The following is a 20,970-nucleotide window of genomic DNA, read 5'->3' on the forward strand; positions in this document are numbered from 1 at the left end:
TTCCACAGCACTCCGCAAGCTCAATACCTTTAAAAATATTGGTAGGGTTTCATGCCATAACATTAGCTAATAAAGATGGCTCCAAACCATTGTAAAAAATTACACGGCGCAGCGAACAGAATCTGAGATAGAGATAGAGAGTACACAACAGATAAGAGGAGAATCGGTAAATTATTTAGCTTCAAAAATTAACTGATACAAAGATGGCTCTGTCCACCCGTGCACTTCCACTGTGTGAAGCTTAGATGGTGATCTAGACAGAAGATAGGTGAAGAGCTTAAGGCTAGCTGGAACAACAACTCTGACTGGGTGAAAGATGAATAATCAATGGCTGTGAAGGGTTTAGCTTTTATAGCCTGCGAAGGTCGTTAGGTCGGCCTGACCGACCTACCATATGAGCCTCCACTAGTCAGCCAGGGAATATTCCCTTTATCATCAGGCTGGGGGCGCTGCCCCTGGACCCCCGCCAGGGGGGCCGCCGGCCCCCCTGGGACCCCCCAGCCAGGGGCCGCTTCTGCGGCCCCCAGACCCCAAAATAGGGGCTCCTTTTAACTCCCTTACCCCGCAACTCGATGCAATGCGCCTCGAGTTGCTACCAGCTTAACCACTCCATCTAACCCAAAGATTAGACCCACAACAGTCACCTTTTTGCCATCCGGTCACATAGACCTCATCTGATATACAATTCAGTACTCAACCAATGTCCGGGCTCACATTTGGCTTCTCCTCATAATGGGGGCCTTACAACTTTGAGCACCATGGATCATTGGTGGCACCTAATGAGGGTGGGGCATTGATCATATCTAACAACCATACATGTACTTGTGGAGTTTAGCTTCATCACTAATGCTCTCTACATACATGGTAAGATTGAGGAATTGGTTTGTATACTCCCATACACTTAGGCCTCTTTTCTCTAATCCATACCATCTCTGTGCCAATTTCTCTTTTTCAAGAGAAGAGACAAATACCTCAGCCATAAGTGTCTTGAATGCATCACAATTCTCTACACGTATATTCTCCTTCTTAATGTATCTCCACCAAGCATGTGCAAATCCCTTCAAATGAAAGGATGCAAAATGAATCTTCATATCATCAGTTCTAGGGAATATATCAAAGTAAGATTTCTATTTTTAAATCCATTCCTCTAGATCAAATGGTGAAGATGATTGACCATTATACTTTTCCAAAATGATCTTATCCTGCAGCTCTCTTTCATGAAAGGGTTGTTGCATCAAAATAGATTGCTCATGGGCATTAGGCATGGAATTCCAAAAATAAAATGGGACTCTCCCAATAGGTGGTTGAGAACTAGTATGAAACCTTCCTATTGGTAGAGGACACCTAGGAAGTTGGGTATTCAGCCCAAAAGCTTCGGAATTAGCACCATTCAAACTGCCCAACTAGTCATCATGCCTTCATGAAGTCTCACCTACTTCATATTGGCTATTTGAAATACTCCTTCCTCCAATGATACCATGACCTTGTCCATTTTGGTTAGGTGGTTGAAGTGGGACTAAAGGTTCCCTATTTGAATAAGCTTTCTCCTTAGCTTTTTTGGTTCCCATTTGCAATTGCATCCATTGGGAGAATAGAGCCATTATTTGAGCATTATATTCTACTAACTTGTCAATTGAAGCCTTTGTTTCGGTAGTGGAATCCACCAACTTCTCAATGAAAAACTTTGTTTGGCTAGTAGACAATACCCTCTACTCCACGCTAGATAACAACTCCATATGTCTTTGGCATGCCTATTCTCATGTTCACACATGGTATTATTGTGTTCTATGCACTTGAGGCTCTTCAAGGCTCTCTTGAGGTGCATTATCCAACATGGAATTTCTGATTTGTTGTGCATACTCATCATCCTAGGCCTTATTCTTGCCTTTATGACCTGCCATAGTAGTATAGTCTTGCAGTACCCCCTGTCACAAAATTGGCTCTAACTTGAGCTAGGAAAGTTTGATTCCCAAACTTTTTGGTTCAAATCAAACGAAATGATGCCCTCTTCAAGATGAGCTATAGCACTTCATAATCGGTTTAGGATAGAAAATTGTGCAATTCAATCTCTGAGTCTAAGCTATCCAAGCCTAGACCCTATTTCAACCTGTAAGTACCATGTTTCCACTTTTAAGAGTAAAATGGTGGTCATGGCTACCAAACCCCATAGGAGGCTGAGTAGGACATGTGGCATCGTGTAGTACCTGCACTTGTACTTTAGTAATAAATATGGCACCTGTAATAACATGTATATACCTTGCAGTGTTCTGTAAATCCCTTGTCTTATCCTGTTTTGTTCTTAAAGGGACTTGAGTCTTTGAAAATACTTTAATCTTCAATAATCCACTCGCTTTATGTGTGTGAGGGATAAAATGATAGGATAGGATCACTACATGGGCTCCGAATCATTGGGAATTGGGAAAAGTTCCCCTGGTTCGGTTGGTTGTACCCCTTCAGGATATTTAATAGTGAGGAAGGATCACCTCTCTTTTGTCTCACTATCTCCCCCGGCATCCACCTTTTTCCTTGGTGGGAATATCAACATGGCAGTGGCATACTACTCTAATCAATTAGCATGAGATGCATTACTAAAATATCCATTCAGCCCTTTTCATGAAATGTAAGAGAATTGAAATTTTGGCAAAATGGATGGGAAGAGGGTCTTACCAAGTAGTGACTCACTGCTAACTTACCCTTTTACATTGGGGTTATGATATATTTTGCCATGAATGAATAATCATCAACAATAAATGGATTAGAGTAAGTAATATTATCAATCAATGGGTTTAATCAGTCGGATTAAATGCAATGCTAGAATTTTCAGTTTGAAGCTTCTAATTCACTAATTAGATCCAATATGCATCAAGAAAATATTGCATTACATGAATGGATTGATTTAAGAAATGTTGGCTGAGATTTGATGGAAAGTATACAATTCTTTAATTTCTCAATCAATTGGATAAAGCTCAGAAAAATGAATGAATGATAGAGATTAAGAATTGAAGAGGAATACCTTTGATATGGTTGATGAAGACTTGATTGATCCACATATGCCAGTTGCCCAATGTTGTTGAAATAATCTTCAAGGCTTGTGTATTTAATGCTCGGAAGAAATCTTGAATCTTTAGATGCTTAATATTGAAGCATTAAACCCATTTTTCCCAAATTTTGACTCCATAGAAGCTCGTGAGCTTCAATCTTTGGCCATTCATGCTCAATTGTTACATGTGGCCTGAACTATTCCTTGGCGGTATGTCCTAGGAAGCATCATCCGAGATTTTGATAAAACCCTCAGAGTTTGCTAACTAGGCTCACTTGAGTCTACCACGCAGTGGAAGTTCCCAGCCACTCCCATGAGGATTCACCTAAGTTTTTTTGATCAAATCTATTAATATTAGCAGATTCTAAAGTGATGTGAGTCAATCTTTCTAGTTTTTAATGGTCCATCAAGTGTGATTTTTATTCCTTCCTAGGAAAGATCTCGACTAATTGAGACCACCCAGCCATAGGTATGGGGATCCAACCATCCTCCCACTTCTCTCTCTCGAGTAGTTTTAGTTATCTAATTACCTACCAATTTAGGTTCAACATATAAAAATAGCTTCTTTGCATTATCTCCTGATACAAATTTGTTACACACCTTTTATTCATGACACAAAAACAAAGTAAAGTAATTCCTTCTTAATAGTTTCTTTTAAGAAAAAAATGACATTTACAATGTTTTTCTATTCAAAGTATTATTCTCTCCAAGTTTTGTTCCCCAACTAGTATTGGAACTTCCAGACACAATTTGGAAATCGAAGGGTAGTTGGCAGTTTGTAAGAGCCTAAGGAGTTTATGACCAGAGCCCCTTGGTATCCTCACCTCCTCGTGTTGACTAGAGTTCCCTAGGACAAGACCTTTTATGTCATGATTGGTCTAAACTCACTAACATGAAATAAAAAATGAAAAACCCCCTGGAGTATATTTTATTCACGCTGGCCTTGGGGAGGTCTAGTGCCATCAAGAACACTGCCTCTCAGAGTCGGTACTCTATGTTCATCAGAATATTGCCTCCTCAGTCTTGGCAATTTGTACTCAGTCATCCATCTTTTAGACTAATGATTTTAGGAAAGATCAATACCTACCTTACAATCTCAAACATATTATTTAAAATAAATTATACATAAACTTTTAACAAGTTTATTTTCAAAACAAATATTTTCTTTTCAAAATAAATAACATTGAGTCGAATTAGCATAAGTGGTAAAATAATTTCAAGACAAATTAGCATAAGTGGCAAGATAACTTTGAGACAATTCAGCATAAGTAGCAAAATAAATTCAAGACAAATCAACATAAGTGGCAAGATAACTTCGAGACAATTCAACATAAGTTGCAAAATAACTTTGAGACAAATCAACATAAGTGGCAATACCTTCCAATAGTCTTCCTGAACTTCCTCTTTCTTGGGAATTAGTTTGGACTAAATTTAAACAAGAATTTTATACTTGAGGATAACTTCCTTGGAGTTTCGTGGGTCTTTGCTCACAATAAAAGAAAATCTTGGTTAGTTTAATTACAAATAGTATCATTTGGAAATTGCATCTCAATGTCTCTTATATACCAAGGATTAGCGTTCATGATTATCCATTAGAGATTTTGTTTGATCAATTTAAAAAAAAACTGAAATATTAAATCTTTTAGGGATGTAGTACCTTGTATTTGCTTAGGTTCATATTGTACAGACCCAAGTTACCCCTTGAAATTTGCAGTTAAGAATTTCTCAAAGAAATTATATGCAAGAATCGAATAAAATATTATTTTACGCACACAGCTTCTATTGCATGTTCAGGGAGAAATGTCTGCTAGCTGTTTTTATTTAAGAAAAATAGTACTTGAAGATCCATGATGGGTGCTTGGTTGATGGTGTTTGCAGCTTCATTTGTAATTCTCGTACTCACCATTCCATTTGTAGTAATTGTCTGTGCAGCATTATTGATAGCTCCCCGCAACATTTATAGCTTTCTTCTTCATGGCCATGGTCTTTAATCCTGAGATCACAAAAAGGGAAATTTAGCGAAGGATCTTAGGGGTAATTAGATGGACATAATTTTGATTGACTGTGGGGGGGGGGGGGGGAGCGATCACCAAGAATTTCAAGAAATTGAGAAGAGTCTTGATTCCACATGGGGGGGAATAGGATAGAAGGGATGGAGGAATTTAATTCAAGAGCTCGCGGAGTATCCTCCTTGTCTTCTTGATGAGGAATTCTTTTTCTTGTGCTTCTCTTGCCCCACTCCCTCTTGCTCTATACCCGTCATGAGAAGGGCCTCTCCCCTCTTTCTCAGACTGTTCTAACGGCTCCCTATGCCTCTTATTTATAGCTAAATTAGAAAAGAAGGGTTGTGGCTAAGAAGAAGAGCTCTTTATGGAGAGTATCTTGGCAAAATTAGCAATATGAAACTTCCAAGATGTAATATGATGCTCAGAATGCAAATCTAATAGGTCATTGACTTCGAAAGGGGGATAAATCTCCAGGACACCTACTCAAAATTCTTCCAGTCGATCACTCCTTGCCGTTTGGAGTGCTGTTTAGAGCCTGTAAACTGTGATCGTGAGGATTACAAGCATGGTTTCACCAAACCTTTGTTTTTTTTTCTACATGACATCCTATTCTAGAATTTTTATATCTTTTTAGGATATTTACAATAAATAATATCCAAAATATCAAAAATATGCTAGTTTTGTCCAAAAATCTAGTATTTTTAGACCATCCATACTATAGACACTGACACTAATGACTAATATGGCTCATAACTCTTGTTCATGTAGTAACTTCCGTGATTGGTGGCTACAGTCCTTTTCAATCCAAGAAAATATCAGGTTATGATCCTTGGGTCTTTTTGCTCAAATTTTCTCTATTTACTGATTTTAAAGTTCTTCAAGTCCATTTTGTGAGAAGTTGGGAAGATTTTAAATCAAAGTCGAGATATCACATCAATCCTTGCAATTTCTTCAAGAATCCTTATTGAAATGATTCCATGGGCTGAAATAATGGAGAATCTTCAAGAAATTGGAGAGAAACGAGAGGTCGAGTTGAAGTTTTCATGGCTGTGGCTAGGGTTTCTCAGAAATGGGAGTTCGAGAGAAGAATACCAAGTTTGTCATGAATTTGTGGAAGTTTCAGCATGCCAAAGGTTAGTGACAAAGCCTCAAGCACAGTGATGATTAGCAAGAGGAGAATTAAGCCAAAAATCTGCTCAAAAATTGCACCATAATTTTTTGGGCTATTTATTGCATCACACTAGTCAGTCCTGGTGCAATTTGGTACTCCACTTGCTGAGATGAAGAGTAGAGAAAGATTCAATCATGAAATGTCTATGCAACTTCATGATCTGAATGCTAGAAGAAGATTTCTACTGAAAACTCCATGAAAGCTTGACCAAAGCTTGAAGAAAGAGGAAAGAGAAGCCTCTCTTGAATAGTAACCACATTTTATTTTCCTTCTAAGCCCAGTTAACTCCCATTTAACCAAGTTACCTCAAAATTAAATTTAATGAAGATGTGCTATTTTAGCCTTCCACTGCTATATCTATCTCCAAGGATCTCCAAATATAGTCTTCATCTAATTGTAGATGTCCTGCAAGCCACTGCTAGTCACTATCTATGTCTAGTATGTGTAGTACTTTTCTAAAATTGGTTTTCATGGTGAAAAATTGGACTAAAATAGAAGAAAATTGGATCAAAGACCAATGCTCTCATACCAATTATCAAGAAGTGAAGTGGAGAGAGAATGAGGAGAGAGAAGACTGCAAAAGAGAGAAAAGAAGAAGTGCAAAAGGGAGAGAAAGAGAGTGACAAGGATAGAGAAATACTAGAAATGGAGAGAGAAAGAAAAAAAGAGGTAAGAAGCCATTGAAGCTGTGAGCAAGGTAATGAGGAGAGAGAAAATAATGTATTGATGTTCAAAAGATGAGAAAAATTACATATCCCTTCCTTTTATACGTATGTTAGTGTGACATGGTATTACTATTATTGAGCTATTATTTTTACACTAAACCACTATTCTTCTCCCAACTTCTTATAGTTAGCTATAACATTTAACAAAATTTCAAGGAAACTTGATGTAATGCATCAGGTAGGAAGAAAACTTGGTACAATATTTGTGTCAGATTATGCATTATATCAAGTACACCAATCTATTAACATAATTTCTAAGAACTTGTTGCACTAAAACAAGTGAAACTAGATGTTATAACATATTTGTACTTAAACTTGATGCATTGCATCATATTTAAGGATATATTTTTAAGAAATTAATATAATACATCAAGTTGTCTTTAAGAAGTAAAGTTTCTTAGAACATTGAAGTAGTACTCAAGTTCTCTATAGTCTTAGGAAAATTTCTTTCTTGCATGATCAAATATGTTTATTGTATTCACTATAAGTTGATGCATTGCATCAAATTGACCTACTTTTATCATTCATTACTCTTAATCAAGTTACTATCTAAATAGAAGGCCTATAAAATCCAACTATCTATATCTCTTATAACTCAATTTCTTGCTAGAAACTTTTTGATAATTTATCATTTCAATAAAATGAAAATTTTTAAATCTTTTAATACTAGCAAAAAATCACTTACATTAGCATTTTTTATTATTCTTACAAGGTTATTGTACTAGATTTGTGTGGGTTGGTCTTGCTCCTTCTACAATGCTCCTCTACTCTAGCTTGTTGATCTCTTGCTTGCAAATAAGACGAATGAGTTATGCATCCCTTCTTATATTTTTTTTTTCAACTTAGCAAGTCCTTAATATTAGGACACCTTTACATTGAGCCCTATGCCTAACCTAACCATAACCCTAAACCTAAACCTAACCTAATCCTAAATCTAACCCTTACCTCAACTACTCTCGTCATAAAAGACCATCAAGCCTATTATTCCACTTTGCTATTGCCAGTGAGTTATAGTATTATTCTCAAGCATTTCCTCTAATTCTCTTGCTAGAATCTACACCATATCTTTTCTCTTGTATAAATGGATACTTTGTCTTTTGATTCCTATGATGGATCTAATGTTTGATCTTTTGAATCCCTTGACATGGAAATCCTATCAAGTGCATGTAGCCCAACCTAGCTTACAAAGAAAAATGACATGAATATTGTCAAAGAACAATATCAAAGTCCCTTGATTCATCTAATTCTAGTACTTTGGAGGACATCATAGGTTCCCCGAATGATACAAAGGTGCAATCATCAAAGCATGGAGATCACTCATACTATCAACATCACAAATCATCTAAAGATATTTCATGCATGCAAGAAGAATGTGGTGGTAAAAAATATGTATTTTCAAACAATAGAAGAAATTATGGTATGAAGCGTGCTAGGTTACATGTAAGTGATGCACAAATCAAGTATGCATTACAATGTCATTGTTGCTAGAATAATTGTCTTGCTACATATGGTTATAAAAAATTGAAGGCGCTATGGTAGCATTATTTTTCTTTGATGTATAGTTATTAGAATACTTTTATTTTATCAATGTTGATACCATGGGTATGTGGAAAGATTGAGTATTTTTTTTATAACACCGTGGTTTGCACAACAACATTTAAAATAGGTTTGAGTCTAGGAAATACTCATCTTGAAAGAGTCTAATGCAGAATGTTTAGGTATGATGGATATAGACTTGAGCCAAATGTCACCATTGGTCCTCTAGGCAAGGTTGTAGTTTCTTGGATAGAAATGTACTTTAAGGCACCCTTGCATCTTATTGCAGATAACTTTACTAGGACTAAAGTATATTCCATCCACAAGCAAGTTATTCTTGAAAATGCATATAAGTTTGTTAGCTATCCACAATTAACCAGATTGTGAAAGTCATTCTTTAGCAATGTATCAATTCCAAGGAAAGTTAGAATGGGAGTATAGAGCATTTGTGAAAATTTAAAAGCTCAACAAAAGAATGCAAGAGAAGACAAGAGCTTGTGATGGCAAAGCAAGCACTACAAATTCATCACGAAGAGCAATCAATGGAGAGAAAAAAGGTCAAGCACCATAGACATAATTGTTTTACTATACCAGAAATATATATTGGACTTGTCATTGATGGTATGGACTATAATAAGTCATGCTTACCTCATTTTTCTCATCTTCCAATGGATGTTAGTGAAGAAACTCTTGTACAAATGCATTTAGTTGAATGCCTTGTGTACCATGAAAGAGTTCATCCTATAACATTCTTTACTTATCCAAATGTTCATAATGATTCTAACCTCACAATCATAATTTTGAACATTGTACTCTCTAGTTGAGAGGGTGCTTTACCACCAATTCTTTATTTATAGTTGGATAACACAACAAGAGAAAAAAAATTAGATAGTTTTGAGCTACCTCAATATTCTTGTACACATGGGGATGTTTCAAAAATTAAAAGTGAATTTTTTGTAGTGGTCATACACATGATTATATTGATCAAATGTCTAATACATTTGTTAAGTGACTATCTTGACACAATGCTTTTAGCTTTCTTGAAATGATGTGTATCATACAGGATGCTTATACACCAAAACTAGTTGTCATCCCGGGAGGTTCACTATAGATGTTGTATGGTATCATGTGAGTGTAAGCGAGGGGGGTTTTTGGAAGCGGACACTTAAGCGTATACATTAGAGGTAGAACCCTCTTAATTTCCTATTTTAAACTTAAATTTAAGGAGGGGATAGAGGGAAAAAAGAAGGGGGGGATGCATTTGATCACCTCTCTCCATAGATTGGTTTCTCCATGGCATAGAAAAGACCTTTGATGGTGAAGAAAAGTATATGTATTGATAATCTTATGGTAATTTCAACTTTTAATTGCTTAGGATAATTTCAACTTTTAAAAAGAAAGTTAGTATATGTTCTATGAAGACTTACATTTAAGAAACAGGATACATAAAAAGTCATACATGTATATATCTTATAAGATTAAATAGGGGGATATATTAGTCTTACAAGCTTCATAAATAGGGTTTTTTTTAGAAGTCCTTGCATGTAGGTGACATGTCTTCTTTACTATGAGTGAACCCCCTGTGGTTGTCATGCACCTAAGAGAAATATATGACTTCAATATTTTTGCATATGGCTCAAAGGTTGCACAAGTTAAATGACCTTAGCTTCCAACATGCATTTCTAATAAAGAGGAAAAAGGAAGGTCGTAGAGTACATCTATATGGAAAGAAATTCTCTTTCAGTAAGGAGTGGTTGCCTTCAAGGGGACTTAAGCTCTTGAGATATATCCTAGATACTATAATGCTTGCGCCATTCTTGGATTGTGAGGCTGAATTGATTTGAGATGATGATTTGATTGATTGAGTATATTAGAGTAGATAGAAATCAACAACTCAATTTTTTATAAAAAAAACTCTCTAATCATTTGTAGTAGAGATTCGAATTGCATTGATTGATGATTGCTATGGAGGATTAGTTATGTCCAACATTTATCAATTGCATTAGGAAAGAAATTAGTTATGTCTACTATTATGTCTAATGATTGCTATTGAGGATTAGTTATGTCTAACGTTTATCAATTGTATTAGGAAAGAAATTAGTGAAATTTTTTTGCTTACGACATCTAAATGCAACTCACAATGTAACTCATCTAAATGCATTCAAATTGAACTCACAATGTAAGTCATCTAAATGCAACTCATTGGAGAGTGTAAGGAGCATTTAAATGGAAGGACCTCTTGAGTGAAAGCTAGCAAGAAGAGAGGGAGATATTTTCCAAATAAAACATTTAAGGAAGAAAATGAAATGAGAGAGGGAGAGGAGAGAGAAAAAATGAGAGAGAGAGAGAGAGAGGAGAGAGAAAAGGAAATGAGAGAGGGCACTAAGGCTCAATACATAACCTAGAAGCATATAAATACCACTGACAACACTATGACAGATATAAGTACTAGATCCAAGACAAAACATCAAACCATCCTACGATAGGGGTACTGCATCCAATGAGTATCAAGAGAGCATGTACATGTCACAATTAGTCCTATTGTCTCACGATAATATATCTAACAAATGGCTCATGTATCATCCAATGATAAGAGGCATGAAGTGTCTTAAATTGATGCTTGATGTGAGAAGTGACAGTCAATTTTAATGAGACTAAGCTTCAATGTCAATCCAAGTGCATTCTAGAAGCATGGCCAAGTATATGGCATCAACCATAGACACTAGTGTAGCATGCAAAGTAATCAATAAGCATCAACAAGCAATAAGCATGAAGTTTCTCTGACAAAAGATCATTCAACCCTACTTATTACGGAAGTGAAAACCTCTATAAAATTGAGTAAATGAGTGCTCAAATTAGTCCAATAGCATGCCAAGACATTGACATAGCATCCCAAGTTATCTCACATCAAATAGACATCTCGAGAAGCATAAGTGACCTCCAATAAACAATGAGTGAAGGGTTTTCCCAAATTGCATTACAAGTCATTAAATTGTTTGTTGTAATGTAGACAAGATGGAAAACAAAGAAGGTCCTGTTGTTCAAGATAGCGAGGCGTATCCTAATCAGCGTGTCCCATGTCCTTGCTCTCAATGCAAGTTGGCAATTAGACGAAAACGCCGATTGTCTATAGAACACGTATGACGATTTGGCGAGTTTCAATCTGAGATCATTGATCAGGCGATTGCAGATTTTCAGCAAACGATAATTTGAAGTTAATTTCAATCATGCATTGTACTCGCAAGCTAATTGAATATCATATACAATAAGATTGGGTCTTGCTGGCAAATTTTCTATCCAGGGAGGTGATGTCTCGTCCCAAGGGGGAGTGCATCCTTTGCGGCCAATCAGAAGAGTACATGGGCATGCGATGGATGGAGTGCACGAGCCAATCCACCACTCGCAAGGCCAATCTATACCGTCAATGCCAGAGGAGACAAGCAACCTTCTAGACCTACCTACAATCTTGGAGCCTGGGATGGAGGCAATGATCGATGCATTGATTCCCATGGATGTCGAGACTTCTGATCCGCTTAGAGAGGAAGCATCCATACCATTATATGATGGGTGCCCAGTATCTCGGCTAAAGACACTGCTTGCACTCTTAAGTGTGCAAGCAAAATACGGGTGGAGCGATACGAGTGTGACCGAGTTGTTCATGTACCTTGTACATATGCTTCATTGATATTTTTTTTCGGCACTATTATTACAAACATTTGTGCTTTTTCAAGGTGTTTTATGATTTTTTTCAAGTTATTGAAATATCATATATTACCACCTACAAATACCATTCCTGAGTCTTGTGATGATGCACGACATGTTTTACGGAAGCTTGGCATGGACTACAATAACATCCATGCATGTATCAATGATTACTGTCTGTTTCGAGGAGAATACGAGACTATGGAGACATGTCCAAAGTGAATACGATTGCACCATGCCTCTATGGAGACGTGGCTCGCCAACTACCAGATCGCTAGGCATGATCGAGAGGAAGCGCAAGTTGAATTCTGATGTAGTATGCGTCATCGACCGATTCGATATCCTGAAGGCATGGAGGAGATGCCGCGGTTTATGTTAACGTGATGGTTGCATGGAGCCTTGATCGTGCAGCGTCTCGCGAAGGGACAGAGGTCTCAATAGAGGAGTGGGAATTCTCAAGGGGATGTAGTCCAAAGGTGATGAGGGGTTTAGAATTTGTCGTATCTAAATTTTATATAAGACATCTAATTTGAGTGTTTCAATGTACAGTACAAAATATATAGTGCAGTGTGGTCACGCCGACGTCATTTTCGCATGGAGCATATTGACAAAATGCGCTCCACAATGGACTGTGGTGTCATGGCAAGGTTCGAGCAAGAGAGTCGGCGATGAGCAACAGATCTAAACACGGTTGTGGATGAGATGGAGTATTTTGGGAACTTGCAAAGTATTGTTACGATGGATTACCATAGCTTCTCCATGATACTATTTGATGTGCAGTGGTTGAAAGTGGTACTTGGAGAAGCTGGAGCAACAGTTCGACGAGGTCCATCTGGATTTCTCAAAATAGATTCCGAAAAAAAATGGACGGATTTGCATGACACCTTTGTGTTGTCGGCCCATTGTGAATAGGTGCATGGACTCATTCGCTTGCTAATTGTATTACGACATGGTTTATGTCACAATGATCGATGAGGAGTTACAGGACATCTTCGCACGCATGTCTCTAGACCAGATCACCAGATTCAGAGAGATGGCAGACCAGGAGCTGTCTTGGTCTTCGTCAGGGCACTCTGCTATATCTACTTCAGCGCGATCGGATGCTTTGGCTTCGAGCAGACGATCTCGATGCTCACAACTTGGGCTAGAGAGATGGAGTGCATCAAGATCCTGGGGATGCTGCAGAGATACAGAGGTAGTGAGCCCACGGTCGACACAAGATACAGGTGCGACTCCTCACTCTCGTGGCTCAGGTGGATGCTATGGAGACATGGACGCAGTGTCTCTGTCTCGTCGTTCAGTTGGAGCTGCGTCACCTCCAGGATTTGTCACACCTATGGAGACGTCTACTCTAGTTAATCCGGCTTTTGCGCAACTGTCAAGAGGTGGCATCCCTGTGAGTGCCACTCTGAGAGAGATTACCCCCATCGGTACACCAGATGCAGAGGGGTCTCTTGGATATGCCCAAGAGCATGGACGCAGATGGGAGAGGACCCATCTTAGGCAGACTCCTAGGGGTTATGGATATCTAGTCGATAGTAGGTCATGAGCCATCGTCATGAATGATGAGGGGAGGAGGGTGATGGCTCGCATGAGAGAGTTGTGCCAATAAGTTTTTCGGCACAATGTCTTAAATCATTGGAAGAACATACTGGAGGGGAGCAAGGACTACATAGTAGCATCCTTGCACAAGGAGTTTCGGGTGCAAGCCACAGTAGATAGATTCTCTACGGGCTGGATGATGGATTGCATGTGTGCATACATGTCACATAGACGATCCAACGCATGCAAGGCAATCAAGAGTGGGGCTACAAAGCCCGAGTAGTTAGATGCAGACGGCTGGCGCCGATTGAGAGAGGAGGCTATAGATTCTCCAAGACGTTGGAGCCAGCAGCGCGAGGCAGTGAGGGCACGACTCGAGGCCGAAGTGGTCCATCATCTTGGGAGTGGCGGCCACAGGACATATTTGGAGGACTTTGTAAGTTTTTTTTTTTGTTTTGCTTGTTTATTTTTTTGAAATATTCTTTGTACTGTCAATCATGTTTCTAACAGTTAGCATTTTGTTTTCTTTGCAGCACTCCATTACAAATCGCGATCCGACTGGCCTTGAGACTCGATATGCAGAGAGGCATGGTCTCACTGCATTGATCAACGGATTGTATAGACGCAGCGGCCCTATAAGTCACTCATCTTTCTTGTCCGTAATTACCATGAGATATTTGAATGCATTATTGTATGGTGGACTGATGTGTTGTTTCTTTTTCTGCAGAGTCCGTTCGATGCTCCTTTGCGGCAGGATGAGCTTTTGGGGGACGAGGATGCGTAGCTCGCCCTTGGATCCCTGGAGCTCACACACCTTTATTTTTGAGTCGCCTGATCTATGTAGACATTTTCTATGTATTAATGATATCCTGTCATGATTGCACCAATCGCTTTTTATGCGATCATGTATTTATTTCATATATCAGTTTTATGATTTCAATATACATTGTTTTTGTTTGCAAGCGCATTGTACACAGTAGTGCAAAAACTATTTTGTATGGCTCTCATAAAGCACACAGTGCTATATGTGGCAGGGCAGCTTGCTGCCCTGCCACAATTTTTTTTTTCTCTGTTACCGTCACTATTAGCATCACAAATTTTACTGCTCGTGTCGCTATTAGCGTCGTTATGCATGTCCAATACCGACGCTTATAGCGACGGTTTGTGACGTGCATAATAACACTGATAGTGACGCCAATAACGATTGTTCTATGGCGTCGCCAATAACGATGCTTTTTGCGATGACGGGGGCAAATTTTGTTGTTTGCATTTTCGTCGCTTTAAACGTCGGTATAAGGCCTATATCTTGTATTGTGAGTTACCAAATTATACATACAGGATGTTAGCTGGGTAGCTTTCAAGAAGACACTCAGGGAAGAATTTTACATTGAAGACACAAGTTTGATTACCTATAAGACTTTCTAGGAGTGGGTTCTACAACACCCATGAAGGGTCTTGTGAGACTATAAAGTTATAAAGACAATTTGAAAGTCCCTTTGAGCAGTTAGATCTTGTATAACAACAAGCTCTTGTGAGTCAAAAAGTTCAATTGTTTCTACAAGTAGCAGATCTTGATCTTCAACAGAAGCTTAATGATTTTCTAGAGAATTAGACTACAAAGAAAGGTCTTAAAAGAGAGTGGAGTCATGTTAAGGAAGCTATTGTTGCACTAGTTAAAAAGCATAGAAGAAGAGAAAGATTGCATGTATCTAGCTTGCCCACTATTACGGGCAAAACAATTGATATATCTTCTAAGCCACCTACTTCTATGGCTAACCCTATGGTTGCACCTATTGTTTCCACTATTAAAGAAGAGGTATTAGATGAATTAGTCAAAGGCATGTGGGATCTTTAGTTGAAGGTCATGAAATTGGATGAGAAAGGACAAGAGGAAAGGGGATGAGCAGCAGCCCCTAAACCACAAAAAAGATGTATGTGGTGTGATAGTTTGCAACATGGAAGGATTGTGCTGCTTATTAGAAGGCCTTGACATGATAGCTCATCTTTTGGAAAGATGGCAAGATCCATGCACAAGTAACGGGATTGCCTCTTGCTTTGAATTTTGGAAACTAAGGTATACAAAAGTTGTTGGAAGACATGGCTGTCTGAGATGCTTATGTGGTTGTACATGCTTCTACTTTTGGTGTGCAGTTGGATAGAATGCTTGGCCAATTGATGTGGTTGGAAGACTGCAATATGGACATATGCTTTGCATGTAGCTGAAAAGAGGAAAGATATTGATAGTGAAATGTCTCATGCAGGGCAAGACATTCATCACCAATAGATGCATATTTAGTGTATACATATTTAGCAAAGGTACAAAACATGAATGTACTTATGGAAGAGAAATGAAAGAGAGATGAAGATAATGTAGGGATATCTAAAAGAGTGACAAGAAGAAGTGTGGATCAGTCTAAAGCTATAAATCAACCACCTCCCGAGTATGTTATGGAAGAGGTTGGTCAAGAGCAAAAACAAGATAACAAACAAGAGGGCAAAAAGAAGGGCAAGTAGCCAGGATATAAGCTATAGTCTAATATTGAGATAGCCATGATCTTAACCCGAGGAGGTGAGTCATAAATATATGTATGTATCATGTGGGTTCAACATAAGCGATTTTTAAAATACCATTTTTACAGATTTTTTATGTACAAACAGGTCCCATATAAAGGGGTTACTTATAGACTGAATAGAAAAGGGTTATGTTTTATTAGGGAAAAATTCATAGATAAGGATATTTATAAATAGACCTTGAATGCATGTGATATAAAGGGTATACATAAAGTGAATTACCCGGGGATCTTAAGAAGGTTCTTGAAGAGCGAATCTTAAACAATCAAGTGGAATTCACCTTGGGAGAGGTGCTTGGCATCACCAAGCAAGAATTTCATGACAAAATCATTAATATAATTAAGAGGATGTGTCAGTTTCTTAGTGATACCATTAGTGCATTGCTGCAATTTGAAGAGGAAACTCGTTTGTTGGGTATTCAAGCTAAATATGAGCATGATGTAAGTACTAGTTTATCTATGCAGGGTGCTACTAATCATTGGACAACATGTGGAAAAGAGATAAAAGTAGCTAAAAATGCATTGTCTTGTAGTAATATGCATCATGGAGTAAGGGAAATGCAACAATATGGGGAAGAGACTTTAGGATTTATTCCTTGAAGTCATTACACATGTGTGTTCTATTTGATATGGATCCCTCACTTTGGACATGTAGCTGATGCTCTATATCAGCTCTTGAAGAAAGGTCAGAGGTTTCACTGGGAAAGGAAGAATTAGAAAGCAATGAAGAAATTGAAGCATCTCTTAAAATTTGCTCCTACATTGAGAATGGATGATTATTCACATTGAATGCCTATCATTATTATTGTTGATATGAGCCCAATCAAGATTGAATGGGTAATTGGGCAAGATGATGAGAAAGGACAAAGATATGCAATTCGATTTAGTGCTAAAATATTGATTGAACAACATAGAAGATATCCACATATAAAAAGAGAATTATGGGAAAATTTGATAGCCCTTAAATGTGATAGGGAGTATTTTATGGGTGCTCATGTAGTCATTGAGACTGATTGTTTACCGATATTGGGTATGATTACTAATTATGCTACCCTAGACATTGCTATGCTCTGGTGGATTGCATACATCAAATCTTTGAATCCTAAATTTTAACATATTGCAGGAAAAGATAACCCAATAGCAGATATGTTATCTCAGGCATGCTATGAGAATGAAGATGGAATGATGGATGAGGAGGAAGAAGATGACTTTCTTATAGTCAAAAATGATATTGTAAGAGTGAATTTAGCAATGCAATGAGTTGCTACAACACTAACAAAAACTTGGACAACAAAGAGAAGACACTTTAGATTTTATATATCTTGTGTAGAAGTGTTTCTAGAAGACAAATATGTAGGAGAGTGGCTAAGAATTGGTCAATACCTCAGTACATTAACAAAGAGAGATGAGTGATTAGATTAGGAGTTTTAGAAAATCAAGAGGAAAGCCTATGGATTTTCCTCTTGCAGATAGGGGTGTGGTTGTGTAGAAAAAATTACAGTAGATAGGGGTGAATTGGATGCAGATGAAGCCCATGGTTTCTTTGCATGGTTGGGGATAAAGCTTTCTTTAACTTCATCTTATAACAACCGTGAAGGAAATGGAAAAAGTGAAAGAGGTCACCCACCTATTGTGAAGGCATTAGCAAAAGCATGTGGGTTGAGAAGGTAAAAGAGTGGCCACAATTTCTCCCTTATGCTTTGTGGGTTGAGAAAACAACTCATAGTGCTGTTACAGGATATATGCCTGTTGAATTGACATATGGTCAAAAACCTATCATGTTGATAGAGGAGATGATAGTCACATGGAGTGTAATATCTTGGGAAGAGGAGTTGAATTGAGAGGAGTTGTTGGCCTTATGCATTAGATAGTTGGAAAGAAAGTCAAAAGACATAGAGGCAGTAGTTACAAAGTTAGGGGCAGCAAGGATACAAAACAAGAAATGGTATGAAAAAAGACATAGATTGATGCCAACAATCATATAAAATGGGAATTGGGTACTATTTTATGATAGCAATTTAGATAACCAGCATAGTGCCATGTGTAAAGTCTCTAAAATTTGGTTTGGACCCTATGTGGTAAGACATGTGTTTGATAATGCTACTTATGTATTAAATGAGTTGGATGGGACAGCCATAAAACTTCCAATAGCACGAAAAAGAATCAAATTGTTCAAGAGGCGAGAATCTACTGCCTATGAGTTTCCAGAATTGGAAGAAAATAATGGTCATGATACAAGGGCTATCCAGGAAGATATGGAAGATGAAGAAGCAAACGATATGGTTATAGAGGATGAGGAGGACTCACAATTTGATGACAACTAGGACTTTGGCATATACAAGAGGATGTGCAGATTCACAGGGGGTGGATGTCATGTCGCTACTACACTAATACAATGTGAAAAAATATAGAGTGTATCGTCATCTGACTTTCTTATTAATCTAGACAGTCAATGTCATCTTAGTCATTAGTGGTAGTGTCCATAGTATGGTTTGTTCCAAAATACAAGAAATTTGGATAAATTTAGCCTATTTTTTATATTTTGGGTATTATTTTTTATAAATTTCCCAAAAAATATGTAGAAAAATTCTAGAATAGGGTGACATGCAAAAAGCAAGTTACTTTTTCAGTCAAATTTGGAGATTTCATGCAAAAAAGAAGGGCTTCCAAAATCGCACAGTGCACGATCGCAGTTTACAAGAGGTAGAAAACAACACTTCAAACTGGGAGAAGAAGAAGGAGCAATCTAGAAGAATTCTATTCAAGTGTCATGGGATTTTACCCCCCTTTCAGAGCCAACGAAACCATCAGATTTGTAGTCTGAAGTAGTAGAGAAGAAGCTAATGTTTGGTGCACGTTTTCGGTCTACCACAGAGCTCCAAGAGATCTAATGCTTGAAGATTGCTTCTGAGTAGTCCCAAACAAGGATCTTGTTCATCTTCTCATGTTCTATCAATACATAGTGCTTTGATTCATTGAGCTTTGTCTTTATCTTGTGTACCTCTTGTCTATTCTTTTTCTTCTCTTCTATCTCATATTCTCTACATCCTTCTCTCTCTGATCCCCAATGGAGATGACCTTTCCACTAAAACCCCTCTGACAATGGGATGGTCAATTGATGCTTAATATATTGCTCAACATAAAACTACTCAAACACCGTAGAGACATAATTATCCGGATTGTCAAATTGTAGGCATTTTAGCCTATACCTAGACTAGTTTTGAAATGAAGGTTGCCCCTTCAATGGAAATTACACAAAGGCTAACAAGAAATGCTAAAAAATAAGAAATGCTGAGAATCATAGCTTGCCACTTCTTTATTCAAGATTTCTTACAACCAAGAATTGCAAGAGATGTTGAAGCCACAATAGCTTGAGAATCAATTGATGACAGTTGCTGCAAGGAACTCACACCTTACAATGGTGGTGGGGAAAGGAATTACCTTCAAGCTCCAAGAACCGGAGATGTGAAAATGATTAATAAAAATTTATTTACATTGGCACCCTCTTGCCTTTTATACTCCAATTTAAAATTGGCTAATAACCTGACTAAGGTAGCATGAAAATTTTCGTTATTACAATCCATCCATGCCCAAAAGTTTTGTCCTCAAAAATTTGAAGACTGAAAGGACAAGTGGATGGTAAATGTGAAGAAATGAGAGACCAATGATGAATATCCTTGTTGAAGTTGTCCATTAAAGAAGATAATCTTCCATTGAAAAGAATCTCCAAAATAAGCTCAAAACAGTGGAAATTTGGAATGTTGTTCTGAACAGGGTAGTGATAGTAAATGACCCATAACTTTGGACAGAAATGTCAGAATGACATGTACGAGATACAAAAATGAAGTATACTTAATAAGGTATCCATCCATATAATCAAAATACAATTTTGATGTCGATAGGTCAATTATTTTTATGATAGAAATTTATAACAGCAAGCTGTCTAGTGTGCAATGAACTAATTATCTTCTTGAAGAAGCCATGGAAACTGATCTAAATATGAAGCATGTTGCCAAGATGATTCTTCCATAGGCAATACCTTCCACTTTACAAGATATTCCATAACAATACGGTTCCTTAGAACCTTCTCTCTCTTGCCAATAATCATTTCAGACTCATAGATGATTAAGCCATCTTCATCAAGAGGAGGTAGTTCTTCAAGAACTTGTATGGTAGGGCCAATGTATTTCTTGAGTTGAGACACATGAAAAACATTGTGAATGCATGTGGTTGAAGGAAAATCAAGTTGATAAGCAAGATCTCCAACTTTCCTTGTGATTTGATATGGACCATAATAATGATGAACAAGCTTATTATGTCCACCCTTGAGAGAAGCATAATGAGACTTAGGTACTTTCAAAAATACCCATTCTCCTTCTTCAAAATCCACATGTCTTCTTTTATCATCTGCATATAATTTCATTGTCTCTTGTTCCTTCCTGATATTTTCTTTGCACTACTTCATTAAGGCTTCCATCTTTTCCAACTATTCTCGAGCAAGAGGATTCACTTCGTCATGAAACAATGTTGAAGGTACTTAGACTTTATATCCATACAATGCCTCAAATGGTGAAATAACAATACTTATATGATGAGTATTGTTGTAACAGAACTCCGCAAGATGAATCCAATGATCCCATGTATTTTTTGTATCATGGCAAAAGTGTTTGAGGTAGAT

The sequence above is a fragment of the Lygodium microphyllum genome, chromosome 7 (genome assembly GCF_053477565.2).
Source record: "Lygodium microphyllum isolate KBCC chromosome 7, Lygodium_microphyllum_v1.1.10, whole genome shotgun sequence".
Lineage (NCBI taxonomy): Eukaryota > Viridiplantae > Streptophyta > Polypodiopsida > Schizaeales > Lygodiaceae > Lygodium > Lygodium microphyllum.